The sequence below is a fragment of the Amphiura filiformis genome, chromosome 10 (assembly GCF_039555335.1).
Source record: "Amphiura filiformis chromosome 10, Afil_fr2py, whole genome shotgun sequence".
Taxonomy (NCBI): Eukaryota; Metazoa; Echinodermata; class Ophiuroidea; order Amphilepidida; family Amphiuridae; genus Amphiura; species Amphiura filiformis.
The window spans coordinates 53,428,979-53,449,320 of NC_092637.1; positions in this window are offsets into that span (position 1 = coordinate 53,428,979).

Consider the following 20,342-nt stretch of genomic DNA (forward strand, 5'->3'; position numbering starts at 1 on the left):
AGGGCATTTTTGGTCGATTTTTTCCCTGTAGATATTGCTGACCAGGTCGGCAATATAACGTAATTTCCATGGGTATCAAAATTGCTAAATCGTCCTGATGACCGGCTTCAAATTGTTTGGAACAAATATTGCTATATACAGTAATGTATTAATGCTTCAATGTGCCAAAACACTCACAGATTCTACTAGACCGGGGCTCGTCTTAATCGGACAAGTTGAGGTTAACTGTAATACTATAATACTAAACAAAATCCTCCTCCCCTTTGGACTGTTAAAGATTTATATTCTACTTAAAAGTTTTCAAACTCTCTCCATATTATCCGAGAAGGTCTCGACAACTACCAAAACTGCGGTTTTTTTTATGAACACTCCCTTAAAGTTCAGCTGCATTTAAACAAAAATTGTATTCTGGTGGTACGACATGTGAATGATAGGAGAAAGGCCTATCTGGCCTGATATGAACTCAGAAAACCTGAATCTGAACAAAAATATTATACTTTTATACTAATTTACTTAAACATTAAATCCTTCTTTGGGATAACCTACTGATATGCAAGGATCGACACAACAACATATTTTCCTATGACGCCATTTTCTTATTAATATTAAATTTTCTTACTCTGCAGCACCCTGTTCATAAATTTATATACCTATAATGACAAAGCTAGTCCCGGGTCATTGAATCTGATCCATTGTCAGGGTGTCTCGCGACTGACTGTTTTCTATAGTTGTTGCAAAGTGACGTCAACTTGCTTATAAACATAACAATTATGATTATTGGGAATATTAAGGGATCTGCAATTTCACCGCTTGCAAATTTATTTTAAGCTACAATCATATAATATAATTCGTTATGAATTCGGCAGAGTGACGAATCGAGCATTTTGAGCAATATGAGTTACTGTATGCTTGTGATTATATTTCAGGCGATCTTTCATTTCCACCAAAAATTAATGACAAATCTTACTTCCCGACGTAGATATTGAAATTGTGATTTGGACGAATCGCGCCTAAGTGCGATTAATGGATTTGACCAAAAGACGAATCGTATACTTAGCTGTACAAAACAGGTTGATAAATTGTATAGTATAGCTGCAAACTCAGAATTTTTTATATAACATGTCATATACTGTTATTTTTGATACCAATGGGTAGCTATAGGTATCTTCTATCAAGTGATAGCAAAATAAGTACAAACATTCCCCACATGATATCGCTATGACGTAATTATGTCAGAGCGCCGTCGCAAAATTGGGAAATCACAGAAAATTATACACAAAATATAGGCCAATATTGTTATATCTACTCTAAAATTCTTGATTTCAACTGGAGTTTTCACTAAATATTACGGGGATGACTAATTATAACTTATATACCAAGTTTAGGAGCTATAGCCTTAGTCCAACCAGCGATTTTAACATAAAATCCCCAAATCAAGGATGAGTGCTATAGTTTTCAAACTCTTTGCGCAGCGGTTGACACTTTTTGGATTTAGCATAAAGCCGAATAGCTGTAAATACCTGTTTTGAGGGAAATATCGATTGTTTCAGAACTTGCGAATATTGCAAATTATTAGGGTACATTTACTTATATAATATACATTTCAAATGAGTGCTCACGAATGTTCTCATATTTTAGAAGGGCCGATGGAATGGTACCAATATTTTCAAACGCCGTTTACTCAGAACAGCGATTTTACGGATTCGTCACTCTGCCGTATTCATAACGATATAATATGTGCAAAATAATTTATCTATTAATCTACCCCACGATAAACAAAATTATAAGTAGACCAATTTAATCATAAGAAAATGCAAACAACTCCCTCTGTAAATTGTTATCCAGGCATCGACTACTCGCGTATGGATGTTAACAACGGTTGCCGAATTCGGCGTCTAAACCTTGATCCTTATATCAAATTGTATCTTTATCAGATTGCTCTCAGGTTAACCTCTTTGTTTAAAGCAATTAACAAACTTGAATGTTGGTCAATTGTAGAGTTTTCTGTGAAATCGTATTCCTTCTATTTGCAAGGTATATATATATATAGTGAACTATAATATTCATGTTTATTTTACCTAAGTCGATTTGTATTACTGGATTTCCTTTAATAACAATTCATACACAGTAAACTGACAAAGTCTAGGTCTGGATTTTTTTTATTAAGCAAAGCTTTATTGGTATTGTTCCTGGGAGACTAGGTCATACGTGTCGTCATGGTGCTTAGATATTGTTTGTTTGTTGTTCTTATCGAAAAAAAGTTGTATACGTTTATTTTGGTACCAACCTATTACCAATTCAGTTGCTTATTATATCAACAAAAACAAAAGAAAACGTGAGAGCAATTATAGATGATATTGAAAAGAACAAGACTTTGTAACATGTGGAATTATTTTTTTACTTATTGCTCAAAAGCACTTCAAACCTGCATTTTTATTGCCTTCCTCTTTCAAACATTAAACATGGCACAAAATGTACCATTCTCGGTGTTTTTTATTGTATTTTTGTGTATTAAAAGTGCAAATCTGAAATCATAACAGTCATTGACATGGTCAATAATCATAATGATATATATGTAATCAAACTGATCAAAATTGGCGGGGAATAACAACAAAGGCCAAAGCAAATACAGAACAATAATGTCCATTCCTAAGCCAGGGACTTGAGCAATCCTGACAACTACAGAAGCTCCATAGAAGAACTGTCGGACATATTTCCAGAATATTACCTAGGATCAGAAGATTGACATTGTCACTTGATAACTGATTTAGTAAATGCAGAAGATTTTGATGGCTACGGAGTTATGAGAAGGGGGTATAATTTTTCCTCAGCTATCTGCAATATATAAGCCATTTGCGGCTCAAGGTAGAGTCCGGTCGAGGTTAGAAGCCAAAGAACGATGTTTTGTTTTACAGGTTAAGAACAAAAGGTTATCTATGTAGGGGAGAGTGGGGTAAGTTGAGCCAAGGGGTAAGTTGAGCCACCCCCTCTAGAAATAAAATTAAAAACTTATCTTACTTTGCAGTTCCACTTATTTGTATATGACATAACAGAGGCTTCTCAAGTGTAATATGGAATCACTTGCTCATAGGGTAAGAAAGCTGCATTAGAAAGTTCATTTTTCGCACTTTTGTTGAACTTTAGGCAAAAACCAATTTTTTTCATGTTTCACCCAGAAAGAAAAAGGCTAAAATGATAACATTCTGGGTATTGAGGATGTGATATATGAACACTATTTTAGGAAACTATTTACAACTGTGACAAGTTTTAGTTAGGCGGGAGGCTTGGTTGTTGACAAAAAGGGCCACATGGGGTAAGTTGAGCCACAGGCCATGGGGCAAGTTGAGCATTGGAAAAACCTGCAGAAATTTCCCCAATTTTTTTTATAAAAGTAAACTCTTGTCAGAAATTACTTGTATGCAATATTTAGATCAAACTACTTCTATATCAAACTATTTTTCGAAATAAATACCTGAAAACAACAATTCACCTTTTCGGTAAATCCCATAACCCTTTGCGAGTACACCTGAGAACTCGTCATTTGACGTCACGCCGACTTGTAATGCGCAGCAACGATGTTCGATAAACGATGTGCGCATCGGCGCGACGCAGTATGACGAGTTCTCAGGTGTACTCGCAAAGGGTGATGGGATTTACCGAAAAGGTGAATTTAAAAAAAGGCCAAATTGAATTTCACAGCTATGGCATATACTGTGCATTTCTATGGTGGCTCAACTTGCAGATTGGCTCAACTTACCCCACCGTTGGGGTAAGTTGAGCCAATTTGCAAATGATTTTTGAAGTCTCACTGTGAGAAAGTGCAAAATATTGATTACAATTTTGTGGTATCATAACCAAGTAAACATACATATGTTTCATTTGTAACACTGCATTTGGGTCCTGCTTTATTTACTTGAGCGTAGGGAAAGTAAATGTAAAAAGTGGCTCAACTTACCCCACTCTCCCCTACTCATAGATGCGCACGAAAATTATTTATTCACGGTTGAGCTCAGGAATTAGTGAATAACTCAGCAAGTTTTCTACCGCCGGGAACCGAACCTGGAACTTTTCCAAGGCCTTTGACCTTGTTCCACACCAAAGAATCCTCCTTAAACTACATCATTATGTAGTTCGTAGCTCTCTTTTGAAGTGGTTTACCAACATCCTCACCAAAAGATCCCAAACGAGTTGTCGTGTGCGGTGAATTATCGGAGTGGACATATATTCTATCTGGAGTACCCCAAGACACAGTTCTTGGACCACTTTTATTTCTCACATTCATTAATGATATATCAGATTCCATCACATCATCCATTCGCCTATTAGCTATTATCGGCAGTCAAGTTAGCTCAATCGATAAGGCGTTCGACTATGGTGCGAGAGATTGCGGGTTCGAACCCTGGCGGTGCCTAGTATGCTCTCTAAACCAGCCGTCAACAGGCTTCCGGTTAGTCATTATCATTATCATCAGCAAGTTGGCACCAAAGATTCCTGTTATTTGTTTATGCCATCCACCTGATTCCTATGAAACTTGATATCGCATCCATCCATCTGACTTTCTGTCTGCCTTGGTGTCTTGAGCCCAGCCAAGGATTTCATTCCGTGACATACTTTGTCCATCTATATATTATCTGTTGATATTTCAAGATGGCCAGCCCAATGCCACTTCTTCATCTTTATTGTGTGAATTATGTCTGTAAGTTCTGTTTGGCTCCTGATCCATGCCACTGTTTTCCTATTCCTTTTGGTGAATCCCAGCATGCATCTTTCCATGCTATGCTGTTTTCAGTTTTTGCTCCATCTTCTTAGTAAGTGACCATGTTTCAGCTTGGCTGGTAGTACACATTGGTTGAAAACCTTTCTTAAACTGCTAAGATATGGCTAAAATGCGTACGTAATTTATATTAACTTTTGCTAAAGGGTTAAGCAATAATTATGAGCCATAGAGTAAGGGGGTGGGGAAATGTTTACGGTCGAGAGAGGGCAAGCAACTTTTAGCATACATTTACCTTTTAAATAACATGCTCTAAAAAGGCTTAGGAAAAGAGTACCGAAACGATTATACTGTCAGGTTATTTTGGGTCAGCTGTGACCTATGCACACCGACACCGCCTGGCTAATAATTACTTGGTACAGCAGAGATACTAAAATAAATACCCGGGATCGATACACGTGAATGTGTTATGCACGATTTGATATTAGACGATAAATCTTTGGATACCGGGGTAGAAAATGATGATTATCTCCCGTAATTGTTTTGTTCTAAAGAAGCCATATTTAGATCCTTGCACTTGAACATACGTGTTGAAAGGATATGATAGTCATTAGCTTGAGAATTGAGGAAGAAGCGTGCGTCTTGAACTAAAAAATTCTGATTTTATATTGCATTGGTCCTGCATGGACTACAGCTCGTAGCTAGGCTAGCTGCACTCACTCCCGTGGAGGCAGTATAAAAGTCGATGACCATTGACCTCAATGACATATACAAGCTTCCTCACACACAGAGAGATGAATTACTAGTAGTCAGTAGCCTTAGTCACGTCCCTCAGCTCATTATGCGTCTCAAAGGTCGGAACAAAATGACCATGCGTGGCTGTGGATTCAACCTACCATGGCGATTTCTGCCATGAAGATATCGGGGCGATGACACTACGCTATGTACTTCCCCCCTCCCACCCGCAAAATAAACGGTTTAGGTAAAGTTGGGGAATATTAACATAGTAACATAATTAAGGGTTGGTCACTTATTGCCAAATGCTAGTAAATTCGTTTCCCGTTGAGAGAACCGTAAAAGAAAACTAATAAGCCCTTACTTGCAAGCGAGTTTGACTAATTATAGAAGATTCTTTTTTCGTGAATACATTTGTATGTGAGGAAGTGAACTTTGTATGTAATGTAAATCACGCGTTGCTAAAAGCTCTATTTCTATTGGCTGGCTTAGCAACGCGTTGCTTTGGCGAAAGCAACGCGTTGTCGCAATACGTAATGGGGCTTTTGGCTTGCCATACACGACTACCATGTTTGGTTTAATATTGACATCTGAGTTATATTGAATGAGAATATACCGGGTGCTCAGTGAGCATCCTTGAGCATTCCGAGAAATCCAATGTCAAAGTTTACGCAAAGGCAAAATATTCCTCAGGTTACAAGGATTCAGAAAATATATATAGTTTGACCCACTTTATACGACTAGTATTGAAAATAGTTTGCACTACCTATACTTCGTTACAGTGGTAACACATCAAAAGAAATAATGTTGAAGTATTTTTCCACGTTGCATAGGTAACGAAATGTCGTACATAGTGAAAACTATTCCACTGGGCAAATGTCATTTGTGACCTCTCAACATGTTCAACTTTAAACAAGAAATTGTTGGTCATACGTGGCAACTTGACACTATACAGGGTGTAACAATAAAATTTGTACAATTTTGAAAATAGAATGACACAAGTATGCCGCTTATTTGTTGGGTTGATATTTATATGGCTATCAAGATAATTTCTTTAGCCACCAGATAAGCTTTGCTCCAATAAAATCGATGGTATATAAGTGAAGATATGTCCAATTATGTAACGTAGTCTTAAAACAGCTTGGGCCACTTTTGTCTAAGTGTTACAAAAGTGACTGAATAGAGTTGAACCATGGACCAGTTGGACGGTGTTCTTATGATAGGTAGTTTTAAACAATGGGGTATTCGAAGTGGTAGAAATGATTACCTAATAGAATATCTCCTTGAGTTTTTGAAAGTCACAACTAAGCACTGACATAACAACCTCATTAGAAATCGTGGCTGCAGTTCACCAACTTCAACCCCAATTCACGTTGGAAGAGCGTATTTTTATGGTTGTTACATGGAGTCAAGCAGAAACCATAAGACTGTTAATAGCTCATTTTCCAAACTCACGTCTTCCATCAAGGCATACAATTACATATAACTATTAGAAGTATGTAGAATCTGTTAACAGAAATGCTGGCAATAGTGGTCGCCCCAGAACAGCTAGAAGCCCAGCTGAACTTAATATCAAAATGTTATTGTTTTGTACTTATGGATGCAAAAACTGTTCTCAGTTTTACCAATGATATCTCAGGGATATGAGAAATTACTTTATTTATAAGATAATTTGAAAGAAATTTCATGACTTCAGTTATAGATTTTAAAGAAATATCATATTATTATTAGGCCAAGTAAAAAATAAAACATGTTTCACGTCCGGGTTTTCGAAAAAAAGGAGGAGGAGGGGACTTTTTATTTTTTATTTTTTATCGCAAAATCGGTGTAAATACCCATAATTAGAGCCGTTTTAGCGCACACAATAATACATGGAAAAAGGAGGAGGCTTCTTTTTATTTGTTGTTCTGGGAGGTAGGCCCCCTCTCATTATCTCAAAACCTTCTAAAAGTGTTTCTTGTGTATTAGCAAGGTCATAGAAAGCATCCCTACTTCCTAGACATATTTTTTTGAAAAGTTATAACTGAATTTCAAAAAATAAAAAATAATTGGAAGAAACCTCCAAAAAGGAAGCGGGAGGGGACGTGAAACATGTTTATTTTTTTATTTGGCCTTAAGTTCATGTAAATTATATGAAGACACACCACTTATAATTCTTTTGTGTCAGTTCTTTGATGTTTAATGCACGATAAGCATATCTACGCGGCTCAAACTTAATATGCGCAAACATGGCAAAAGTGGCCCAACACGTTTTCTGGACGATTTAATTAATCGGCCATAACTTTTGAACCCAAGCTAGTAAAGAAACCAACTAAACGTCTTCTTTTAGCCAAGATATTACTAATTGTATTGCATATACCATTTTTGCCATAACTCTTTTAGTTTTTCCATGAGAAGTCAAAATGCAATTGTATAAATTTTATTGTTACACCCTGTAGAGGAGGGGAAAGGGAATCTACTAGACACACTTAATTAGTACTAAGTAAAAAGTCCTTCCTGCACTTCCCAGTGGCGTAGCATGATATGTCATAGTAATGCTGGGGAAAATTGAGAAAATCCAATAGGAAAATATCCAAAAAACGGCTTGTACCACCCATCAGGCCCGGTGACCCCCAATCATGGTCGGTGTATCCCCCCTCCCCACCGGGATAACTCACGCTACGCTACTGCCACTTCCTCACATAATAGTGAGGTGTTTTTGATCACGTGAACAATTTTACCCAATCAGGGAAAAGGAACCTATTAACCCTAACCAAACGGCAGAAAGAAACAGAAATGTGTAAATGCAACATAAATAATAACAACAACAACAATTGTTTGTAGCAAAGCCTTTAATTTCATAAATAAACATGGAACAAACATGTAATTGATAATGATAATATAAAGCACGTGAAAGAACAACCTCAATTTATTACATACAAAATTATTATTTCATACACTCTTCATACACTCTTGATAGTGAGAACCAATCAGATGCACTCCCCCCCCCCCCCCTTCGGGGCTCGTGCATTAGAGGCATCAACATCTCAGTACAAGTGCATTATTTTGTACAATTTCACTCTTAACAAGTGATACGCGTTTATTAACATATAAATAGTTGGCCCATTACCGAAACACAACGTTAGGATTCGCTGGAGCTATGAGAACATAAATTGTATCGTTATGAATTCGGCAGAGTGACGAATCGAGCATTTTGAGCAAAATGAGTGACTGTATGCTTGTGATTATGTATCAGGCGACCTTTCATTTCAACCAAAAATTAATGATAAATCTTACTTCCCGACGTAGATATTGAAATTGTGATTTGGACGAATCGCGCCTAAGTGCGATTAATGAATTTGACCAAAAGACGAATCGTATACTTAACTGTACAAAAGAGGTTGATAAATTGTATAGTATAGCTGGAAACTCAGATTTTTTATATAACATGTCATATACTGTTATTTTTGATACCAATGGGTAGCTATAGGTATCTTCTATCCAGTGATAGCAAAATAAGTACAAACATTCCCCACATGATATCGCTATGACGTAATTATGTCAGAGCGCCGTCGCAAAATTTGGAAATCACAGAAAATTATACACAAAATATACGCCAATATTGTTATATCTACTCTAAAATTCTTGATTTCAACTGGAGTTTTCACTAAATATTACGGGGATGACTAATTATAACTTATATACCAAGTTTAGGAGCTATAGCCTTAGTCAAACCAGCAATTTTAACATAAAATCCCCAAATCAAGGATGAGTGCTATAGTTTACACGTAGTTGAATGCGGATTCGTCCCCGTATACAACTCTTTGCGCAGCGGTTGACACTTTTTGGATTTAGCATAAAGCCGAATAGCTGTAAATACCTGTTTTGAGGGAAATATCGATTGTTTCAGAACTTGCGAATATTGCAAATAATTAGGGTACATTTACTTCTATAATATACATTTCAAATGAGTGCTCACGAATGTTCTCATATTTTAGAAGGGCCGATGGAATGGTACCAATATTTTCAAACGCCGTTTACTCAGAACTATGGATGGCGGAAAGCTTCAAAATACGCCTAAGAATACGCCTAAGAATACGCCTAACCTTAGACGTCTAAGATGCATTCTTAGGCGTCTAAGATGCAATCTTAGGCGTCTAAGAAATTCGCGGTAGACTTAAATCAACGAATCACAGGACTAGAAATCCCAAACAACCAATCATCTTAGGCGTATTCAATTATTGACCAATGAAATCTTAGACGCCTAAGATTTTACACGCCTAAGAATTCTTACACGTCTAAGATTGACCATTTGACCGTGACTAGTGATGGACGGTATCGCAAATTCGATCAAAACGTACAACGGACCCTGTGCGTTAGAGAATATTTCGAACAATGGCTGGGTGGTGTGTTTTAATAAACTCATTTTCTCTCCTTAGCCACCCGCGTCAATCCCAAAGAGAAAGGGGTGATGCTGTGGGAGGGGGATAGGGTACATGTTCTCCCACCTTTCGCCACAATGGCCCATTGTTTTGTTCTTTTCAGCCACTTTTTGACAATTCAGTCGGAACAATGTATTTTACATAATAGGCTTTTTTCATTTGAACATAATCTAGCAGTTGATGTTGTTGTTGCAAACTGATAAAACTTTAATTTGTTTTAAATATTTTGTTTTTCTGATGACTTGCAGTTAATGTAAAATTTCTATTTGTGTGGCTATAGTGTAAATGATGATGATAATGATGATGATGGTGTTGTTGTTGTTGTTGTTGTTGTTGATGATGATGATGATGATGATGATGATGATGCTGATGATGATGATGATGATGATGATGATGATGATGATGGATAATACAAATGATGTCAGATGATTATTAGAGTCGTGGTGGTGATGATGATGGCAGTGATGAGGGATTAAATTTAGTATGACATTTTCACCCCCCCCCCCCGCACCCACCCAGTCAATGTTGTTTTGATACTGAGATAGGAACGGACTAGTATTGGCTCCAACATTGATTGGGGGAGGGGGGTTGCAAGCAATATGAAACATTAATGTTTGCCACTCATGTTACTTGTAATGTTTAAACAAAGAGCACGTGTCTATGGTGTCAACCTGCTCACTTTTCATGTATGTTTTTCTTAACACGTATGCTATGACTGAGCCAAAATACACAGTTAAGAGACCTCGATACCTCCATTCAACAAGAAAGTTAACCTGACGGTGTAGGGTATGATGCGTTTATATCCAATACGTTCAGAGGACAAGTTATTACTGCACACACATTATAAGGTCAACCAACTCGTCGGCTGTATTCCATAGTGGCGTATAGTGATTTTTGGTAATTTTTTTGAAAATTGGCACATATGTTTTTAATGATGTTCTCTTTCATTTTTCTAAGTCTCATCAGTCATAATTAGCTAATTAATTAGTAATTAATTAATTAAATGTGGCGTATAGTTACAAAGTGACATTTTTGTATTCCATAGTGGCGTATCGACCATACGCCACTTTTTATACACATTTTATAATTATGAAATATCGGCAAAAATGAAAAACATCGTATGTCATAGTGGCGTACGCGTATCGGACCTATACGCCACTATGGAATACGAACGACGAAAAGTAACGCCATAGGGATTACACGGCGACCGAGGTGGCGTACGGTTAACGTAAGGTTAGGGTATTGCTTTTTGTTCGTTTTCCATAGTGACGTATAGTTTTATTGTCAGTTTGCCAGCAATAGTATGTATTTATTTCTTTTGAAAAATATATGACAATAAAATCTATTTAGTTTACTACAGAAATTTCACATCATTTACAAAATATAATGAATGTCTGATTTACACAACTCGATTTTAAATTGGCATTTCTTCAAACCCGATTTTCTCGAAAAGTTGTTTATTCGCGGCGCCCCACTATACGCCACTATGGAATACGGACGACGAACTATGTCTTTATAATTCGAACAGCGTGTGACATATTTTCGCCAACTTTGGGCCCCCAGGCCAAGGCCAAATCGTCTTTTATAATTGAAGAGATCAGATATGCATAATTTCAGTCTGCAAAGTGCAAGTAGACAAGAGGTCAAATTTTCTATGTTAAAAATAGAATCATGGAGGTATATAATTACATGCTAGGCATGTTTGCTCCTCTTTGTTGTTTGTGTATTAATTTTCATCATCATCATCATCATCATCATCATCATCATCATCATCATCATCATCATCATCATCATCATCATCATCATCATAATCATCATCATCATCATCATCATCATCATCATCATATCATCATCATCGTCGTCGTCGTCGTCGCCGTCATCATGCTAATCAACATTAATACCTGACTACTACTAGCCACACCAAAACAGCACACCAAACCAACGAAAATAAAATCAAACCAATTAATCAATTTTGCTGCAAGTCCTCAGAGAAAATCACATTGGTGATACCGTCTATCACTAAAATATCAATCTTAGACGTGTAAGCATTCTTAGGCGTGTAAAATCTTAGGCGTCTAAGATTTCATTGGTCAATAATTGAATACGCCTAAGATGATTGGTTGTTTGGGATTTGTGGTCATGTGATTCGTTGATTTAAGTCTACCGCGAAATTCTTAGACGCCTAAGATTGCATCTTAGACGTCTAAGATTGCATCTTAGACGTCTAAGGTTAGGCGTATTCTTAGGCGTATTCTTAGGCGTATTTTGAAGGTTTCCGCCATCCATACAGAACAGCGAGTTTACTGATTCGTCACTCTGCCGTATTCATAACGGTATGCATTTAATGTTTTCTATTATAAATATTTTAGGTAGACATGGAAGTAATAGGTCATTGATTGTATAACGTTTAGCAGATTCGGCTTTTAACGCAGAGTTAGGGACGTACCATTAAATAAGGGAGGGGCTAATATTTCAAGAAATGCATGCGCACAAATACTTACCAAATTTAAAGCTGAAATACTAAATATGATGATATATGCAACAAGTTCGCGCAGGCGCAAGAAAATTTGCAATTTAAAAGCTAAAATAGTCAAATATGTGTTTAATTTCTTTTCATTCACCAACTGTGATATTTTTTTTTGCCTCACTTGACATCAGATCTTTTTTTTTTTTTGTCTAAGGTAGAGCAAATGGGTCTTTTATGTCCGAGGTGGAGCATTTTTTGTGCAGATTGCGAAACAATTGTTTTCCCAAAAACCTACCCACCCACCCCCTTGATATATAATGGTGCGTCCCTTAAACTTTCAATAGCTGCTACAGATTTTTGACTCTGATAAAATACAAGTTATCAAGTGCATACGCCAATTCACACCTACGTACATTCTTACATACAATCTTTAGAGAATAAAGGTATTGTTTTTAGAAGTTATTGCCCATGACCCATAGAAAAGACCTAAATAGGCCAACTTTCTATAACACAACATGTCACTTGCTAGCAAAATATGGGATTTGGCTCCCCAAGTATCAAGTCCTATTCTTGTCATTAGCTATGCTAGTTTTTGCCGGACACTTGAAGTATCTTTTAGAAGATTTAATTCCCAATTCAACAATTATGTTGCAAAATCGTCATATAAAACTTAATATAAATTGCCAACAGTTGACCCATTACTGCAGCACAACGTTAGCATTCGCTGAAGCTATGAGAACATAAATTTTATGCATCTAATATTTTCTTGGAAGTAATAGGTCAATAAATAGTATAACAATTAGCAGATTCGGCTTTTAACGCAGAGTTAGGGACGCACCGTTAGATATCAAGGGAGGGGGGCTAATATTTCACGAAATGCATGTGCACAAATACTAAATATGATGAGATAAATTCGCGCAGGCGCAAGAAAATTTGCACTTTAAAAGATAAAATAGTCAAATATGAGGTTTGTTTTTAATTTTCTTCACTAACTGTGACAAAATTATGGTATCACTTGACATCCCTGTTTTGTTTTTGTTTTTTTTGGGTCAAATGGGTCAAAAAACAGTACACCCCTACCTACAATCTAAGGACATACGAATAAAGCATCATACGGACCTTGAGGCCAATGGCACTTGATATCAATGCTGTCTCGTTTGAGGCACCAGCTTCATCACATTTGGATATAAATTGAATCAAGATAATTTGATTTCCTTATTTTTACCTTATCTGACTTCTTATTTAGAATTCTTGTAGACCAGTATTTCATTGAAATCTGCCAATCCAAATAAATCTGGTCCAAATGGATATTGAAAATGTTTGATAATGTCCGATTTTATGATTTTGGCTAAATAGATACGTTTAACATCATCTTATATACAACATTACATAATTTACACCAGGCTTTTCCAACCCTACACCCCCTACAGAAGACATGGCTCTAATATTTGAGGAGTGTGCATTTTAAATAGGGTTACCTGAATAGGAGTTTCCGTTTGAAATCTATCCCACTGTGTGGGAGATTAAGGTCATGTCTTCTGTAGGGGTGTTTTTATTTCAAATGGAATAGCCCATTCTAAAATATAAAAGAAACGAGTTAACTGCAATCATTAATTTTTCTTAAAGCAACAATTACTAATACACACCTAAGTATAAATTGTACATGCTTCGAAATGAAAATATGCAAGGCTCTGGAATGATGTATGTTTACATTACAATAAGGCCAAATAAAAAAATAAACATGTTTCACGTCCCCTCCCGCTTCCTTTTTTGAGGTTTCTTCAATTTTATTTTTATTTGTTGAAATTCAGTTATAACTTTTCAAAAAATATGTCTGGGAAGTAGAGATGCTTTCTATAATCTTGCTAATATACAAGAAACACTATTATAAGGTTTTGTGATAGTTAGAGGGGGGTCTACCTCTCAGAACAACCAGTAAAAAGAGGCCTCCTCCTTTTTCCAGGCATTATTGTATGCGCTAAAACCGCTCTAATTATGGGTATTTACACCGATTTTGCAATAAAAAATAAAAAATAAAAAGCCACCTCTTCCTCCTTTTTTTTTCAAAAACCCGGACGTGAAACATGTTTTTTATTTTATTTGGCCTAATATTTAAAAAACATTCAGCAAAGTTTTACCAATAAAACTCGACCTAAGCTAAGTATAATATGTCATTTATACATACATTAAGAAACTCACTACATTTGTGGTCAATGTTGGTTGTTGGTATGTAACTGTAATTGCTAAATAAATAATGAACCAAGAAATGGAAACAATACAAAATAAAGTTATTTCAAAACAATAGTTCTAAAAATGTAGATAATATTCAAAAGTCTGTGATTGCTTAACACCGCACCCATATTAGTTTTAACACACAGCGGAAACAATCATCCACATACACACTATAAACTCAAACATATTTACATAATTATACAGCATTGTGCATTGTACATTTTACTTTAATTTTAATTTTCATATTTCAACTGCATGCTCGGTGCCAGAAGTGGGTAAGTGCAATAGCTGCCCTGTGAATATTTAGCAATTTACACACAATATATTGTACTCATCTACACATGGGAGCTACATTGCACATACCAACTTCTGGCACTGAGTACTAGTACTAGTAGTCGATTTTTAAATTGGGTTTAACAGCGACCATGGTGCCTGGGGTATATAGTTGGTATATCTAAATCTGCATAAATATAAAAATGTAAATAATAATGTTTTAAAGTGTGTGAGTAATTTACATACACCGTGCCCATATTAGTTTTAATATAGCGGAACCAAGTAACCACACACCCAATACCCCACCCACACATAAATAAAAAGATATTTACATTATTAATATGCAGTATTATACATTTGACTTTCATTTTAAGTTTCATATTTTTAAATTGCAAAAGAGTACGAAGTTTAACAGCGACCATGGTGCCCAGGGAATATAAATATACACAGATATTAAAACCAGTCTTACAAAATTCACCTGTGCAATGTTAGTTGTTGGCTTTGAACTATAATTGTTGGATAATTACGAATCTAGAATTGAAAGATAATACAAAATATTGAAAGTGTCTATTATGATTTTAAATTTTATTTTCGAGATGGGTTGATTGGTATCATTTATTGAACACGTCTAACTTTCATATTAGATGTCTTTAGGGATTGGCTCGATTTCCAGTGTTTCCATACCATTGCTGTGTAACTGGTTCCTGTAGACCCCAAGTACTTGCCATTCAGGTTAGATTGAAGACATACATTATACCACCAGGCACCTTGGTAGGATACAGCGCAGTTTCTACTATCCCTATCATGGTCCCTATCATACGTAGAGAATGCCCTGTTATTATGATAAACCAATGAATCACCAGCGTCACCACTGTATGACCCAAAGGTAAGGACATAATTAGATGACGAATCGCCCACACTAAATGATTGATACTCAGCGTACGCTTTGTCACCGTCAAATGCTTCTAGCTCTACACGTAAGATTGACGGATTTCCTGATGTTAGTAGATGTATGAGTCTGAGACCTGCCCAGTACTCACCATCTACATCACCAAAACCATTCTCATATTCATTCCAGCCGCGATAGAAGTTTACCGATCCGTCAAATCGGCGCTGGAATACAGTCCACCCACCATCACCATCCATATCGCAGTAAACATTAAATGACAAACCACCACTGGGAGAGATTGTGTAGATGCCAGATGGATATAAATCTCCGTAAGGAACCAGATCAAAGCAATCTCGCGGAATAGCTGCATCAAAATGGAAAACAAGTTAAGAGATGGAGTAAGTAAATGGAGAAACTAGTGATGTTGAGCAGAGCATGACATTTAGTAGGAAACCCACATCTGATTTAGTTAAGATTTGCGTGCAACATTTTTAGACATAGTTTCTAAACAAAGTTTAAAATATATCTATACTCTATGACCTTTTCCTTTTACCCGGCTGTAATTAAGTTGAAAATGCTTTTTTTTTTTACCAGTTTACCATTTTTTTTTATTATTTAAGTAGCTATAGCATGAGACGTACATTGCATGTAAACATCATATTTACTGAGAAGAGTCTATGCTGGAAGATTAATAGTTAATATTTGGGTGTAAATGCATTACTGTGATATAATTGTCCTTGTTTTTATCAACAACAAAAAAATTCATGGTCAAAGTTTAGAAGTGTAAGATATCTCATTTAAAAAGTATAAAAATGTTTAATTAAATATCATTTTTTAAATCAGAAAGGTTAATCATCCCAACCAAAGCGTATTTACCTACAACCTCTTGAATATCAAAGGTCAGCATAAAATGCACGATTTTTACACTTTTAACAATTTTGCAATTTTTGGCCAAATAGATACACCTTTTCGTCATAGTTTTTAATATCCATTATTGATATAAGAGTCACTTCAATTTAAGGGTATTTAATCACATTTGTCCCAGTTGCCATGGCAACAACCATTTACACATATTTTTAAGCGAGTGTCGTCAAAATCGACTGAAAACATGGCGTAAAATATTTTATATAAGTAAATTTTCGTCATTTAAAGCCAAAATTGGTATTGTTTTTTGTTATTGTAGAGAATGCATCAACGGAATGCAGCATCTATTCATCTGTTGTGTCCGATATGAGGGCCAACATATTGAAAAATGTTGCCAATCAGTATTCATGAAAGTGTACCTTCAACGTCCAGTTTTTGAAATTGGTTGACTTGTGTTTGGCAGGAGTGAAATACTGACGGCGCGTTTCAATTACGTAACGTCTGAAGAATTTGACATCGCTGAATGGCTGCGTAGTGCTGTTATGTGTTTAGTTTCTATAATAATTATTGTTACACTTATTTATTCATTTCTTTCTTTTCCTTTCTCTGCACTTATTCTCTACTAGGCCTACACTTTAGCACTCTCTCGTTCTCCTTCTTACCTCCCCTCCCCCCTTTATTTATTTTTCCGTGTCTCCCTCATTTAAATTTGTCCTTATCTTTCTATTTATTTATTTATTTATTTATTTATTTATTTATTTATTTATTTATTTATTTATTTATTTATCTTTTTTTCTTCTTTTTTTCAGGCCCTCTTTCATTCTCCATATCCCCTCCTCTCCTCTCCTCTATCCTCCTACGACAATGTTTTTATACCAATCTTCTAATTAAATGGAAATTCGTGAATGAATTTTAATAAAATAAAAAATATAATAAATAAACTTTAATAGGCATATGAACCTGCAGCCTTAATACATTCTGATTAATATTTTTGACATTTACCAGTTCTCGAAGTAAACTTTATAAATCTAATGATATGTGCATACTTTATGTATATATGTAACTGGGAAGAAAAGCCGCCTATCATTTGAAAATTTAACGTCTACAAATTTCAGGTGTTTTGGGGGAAAATGTATATCTTCAATTCAAAAGGTCAACATTTTCAATTGATCGTCTGCTGTTCATCCCAGCTACATACACTTTAAGTACATTTCATTAGATTTAGAAAGTTTACTTCGATGACTGTTAAATATCAAGAGTATCAATTTTAATAATTTGCCATAAAATTTCTATTATACAGTATCGCGAACTTCAAAAAGTCAAAATTATTTGATATCAGAAAGACATTCCTCGTATTCAGAATGCAATATGTATGATGTACTCTCATGTTCCACAAAAAATACTGTGCAAACGTTGCTATCCGATCCCTTAAAGTCATAATGTACGATTTGAATTTTTGTATTCTTTTCCCAAAATACTGAAATAATATTAGCAATAACTGCCGGGATGGATCTGTGCAACAGTGCATTTTAAACAAAAATATCAGGGTAAAGTGAAAGAAGCTCCACTTGCTATTTTGGGTGTTTAACATGGAGTTCTATGAGGGAATCAAAGTCATAATTATGATTTTGTGTCAAAATTGCTCTGTTGACCTACAAACACAACGAATTTGGCTTATTCCATTCAAGTGTAAATTGGGACTTGTGTAAACGTTACAAAAATGCTAAATAATCAGGTTTTAAAAATTAACCAATTTCATAGTATAAAATCGTACATTATTTAATACATTCTGATGCGTAATTGATCAGCAAGGGCATTCAGTTTATATAAATATAGCGCCTAAAGTCAGATGGGTGATAAAGAATTGTACATAGACAGCTAAAGCCTTCTATATTAAACCACCTGGGAATGCATCAGGATGTATTCTCTCTACACTACGCTTGAATGGCATGTGACCCAGGGTATTAACAATTTTTCATCTGCGTACCGCTTAAATTGTAACAAAAGCCGATTTGTTTAAAATCAAGAGGGAGGATGTTTGTAACAGAGAAGCACTCAGAAAGAAAAAAAAAAAGACAAATCCAAACATTGATTGGCAATCCTCCGATGGTGGTGAATCGCCATGCAGTGTGTTGGATCCTCCTCTAAGGATTTGGAGGAATAAACCGTTTTATGTGGGAATAATCCGACGGTAGAGGATCGACACGCAGTATGTGTGAATCTCTAAGGCTTTGGAGGATCGGAATGCATTGCGTTGGAGTCCCCCGATGGTGAAGGATGGCAACGCAGTTTGTAGGATATTCTATATAGTCGAACACTGTGAGGCAATCCTTCGATGTCAGAGGATTGTCCCGGATTACCACGGAATATGGCGACCCTCCGAATCCCAAACGTTGAAGGATTGCCATGCCATGAGTGGCAATTCTCCGATGGTGGCGACTCGCCATGCAGTGTGATGGAATCCTCCTCTAAGGATTTGGAGGAATAAACCGTTTTATGTGGGTATAATCCGACGGTAGAGGATCGACACGCAGTATGTGTGAATCTCTAAGGCTTTGGAGGATCGGAATGCATTGCGTTGGAGTCCCCCGATGGTGAAGGATGGCAACGCAGTTTTAGGATATTCTATTTAGTCGAACACTGTGAGGCAATCCTTCGATGTCAGAGGATTGTCCCGGATTACCACGGAATATGGCGACCCTCCGAATCCCAAACGGTGAAGGATTGCCATGCCATGAGTGGCAATTCTCCGATGGTGGCGACTCGCCATGCAGTGTGATGGAATCCTCCTCTAAGGATTTGGAGGAATAAACCGTTTAATGTGGGTATAATCCGACGGTAGAGGATCGCCACGCAGTATGTGTGAATCTCTAAAGCTTTGGAGGATCGGAATGCATTGCGTTGGAGTCCCCCGATGGTGAAGGATGGCAACGCAGTTTGTAGGATATTCTATTTAGTCGAACATTCTGAGGCAATCCTTCGATGTCAGAGGATTGTCCCTGATTGCCACGGAATATGGCGACCCTCCGAATCCCAAACGGTGAAGGATTGCCATGCCATGAGTGGCAATTCTCCGATGGTGGCTAATCGCCATGCAGTGTGATGGAATCCTCCTCTAAGGATTTGGAGGAATAAACCGTTTTATGTGGGTATAATCCGACGGTAGAGAATCGCCACGCAGTATATGTGAATCTCTAAGGCTTTGGAGGATCGGAATGCATTGCGTTGGAGTCACCCGATGGTGAAGGATGGCAACGCAGTTTTTAGGATATTCTATTTAGTCGAACATTCTGAGGCAATCCTTCGATGTCAGAGGATTGTCCCGGATTGCCACGGAATATGGCGACCCTCCGAATCCCAAACGGTGAAGGATTGCCATGCCATGGGTGGCAATTCTCCGATGGCGGCAAATCGCCATGCAGTGTGTTGGAATCCTAATCCAGGGATTTGGAGGAATAAACCGTTTTGTGTGGGAATCACCCGACGCTAGAGGATCGCCACACAGAATGTGGGAATCCTCTAACGCATTGCGTTAGAAACTCCCGACGATGAAGGGTGGCAACGCAATTTGTAGGAATATTCTATTTTGTCGAACACTGTGAGGCAATCCTTCGATGTCAGAGGATTGTCCCGGATTACCACGGAATATGGCGACCCTCCGAATCCTGTGACGGTGGGTTCGTGCACGCGCATGGCAAATGTAACACACTAGATCATAGCTCGTTTCAATGAGATTGAGGAAATATC